Here is a 676-nt window from a genome sequence, read left to right on the forward strand (position 1 = left end):
TAGTGTGTTAAAAAATTCGTGGCGCAACTTATCCTCAAATATCTCTTTAACGGGTGAATCAATGCCACCCATACTTTGCATGATGCACATCAGCTTACATCAATTTGTCTTAACTTAATCACATTTTTCCACAACAACCGAGGCTCGATTTAAAAAAGTTTCTTCATAAATCTATATAAAATACTATAAATCTCCATCACACAGAAAATGTTTAATAGGATTGTTCACAACACTTCCCGCTTCTCACACACATTTTGCTTACGCATGTGGCCTACGTCACAGTTCATCAATAACACTTTTTAGTGGCAAAACTTATTACTTAGGCCTACGTGAAATTAGTTTGATCGACAACACATTTTTTACACTAAAGGTTCGCAAAACATGCGTTCAATAGGTATAATATCACAATAAGAGAAAAAACAAATGACGGCTTGCTTTTAGAAAGGCAGTACATCATAAAAGTAAACAAGTTAATCGGAGGACATAAAGAACAATTGGTAGAGACCTCAGTAACTTTGTTATCTGCACAAAACAAATAACGTTCTAAAAAGGCAGAAATAATGCTTATAAAGTGACCATAGGCACCCACTAACATCGGAATTTCAATTATCGACCCGCAGTAAACGATACATTTCCAAAAGAGCAAGAACAGACATATGTATATATATAAATATAT

Source organism: Aplysia californica, unplaced genomic scaffold (assembly GCF_000002075.1).
Source record: "Aplysia californica isolate F4 #8 unplaced genomic scaffold, AplCal3.0 scaffold00614, whole genome shotgun sequence".
In the NCBI taxonomy this organism is placed as follows: domain Eukaryota; kingdom Metazoa; phylum Mollusca; class Gastropoda; order Aplysiida; family Aplysiidae; genus Aplysia; species Aplysia californica.